Source organism: Penaeus monodon, chromosome 32 (assembly GCF_015228065.2).
Source record: "Penaeus monodon isolate SGIC_2016 chromosome 32, NSTDA_Pmon_1, whole genome shotgun sequence".
Classification (NCBI taxonomy): Eukaryota; Metazoa; Arthropoda; class Malacostraca; order Decapoda; family Penaeidae; genus Penaeus; species Penaeus monodon.
Window position 1 is genome coordinate 7,298,695 of NC_051417.1, and position 271 is coordinate 7,298,965.

The 271-nt window shown below is 39.9% G+C and overlaps 1 protein-coding gene across 1 annotated transcript in view; it reads right to left on the reverse strand.

Moving 5' to 3' along the window:
* The window catches only part of LOC119593533 (ribosome-binding protein 1-like), a 6,650-nt gene that overhangs the window by 2,234 nt on the left and 4,145 nt on the right, over positions 1–271 (reverse strand). The window lies entirely within an intron of this gene.

Here is a 271-nt window from a genome sequence, read left to right on the forward strand (position 1 = left end):
CTTCTCTGTGTTCCCGTGAACATCAAAAGTCATATCTTGTCAGTCCTCCGCGCTTGCCATTAGTTCAAAATACTCGTACTATATAAACTAGACTACCACCGATATAATGAATTAATTCAACCTATGCTTCTTCCTATAATAACATTTTCTATTTCATCACTAGAGTGTTACGTGCTGCTCGCTTCCACGCAAGAATACGCTCTCAGAATACTCGCTTTGGTTTAAGGTTTTTCGCTTGCATGGCAACAGTAATGTAATTCTCCCCCCTGTT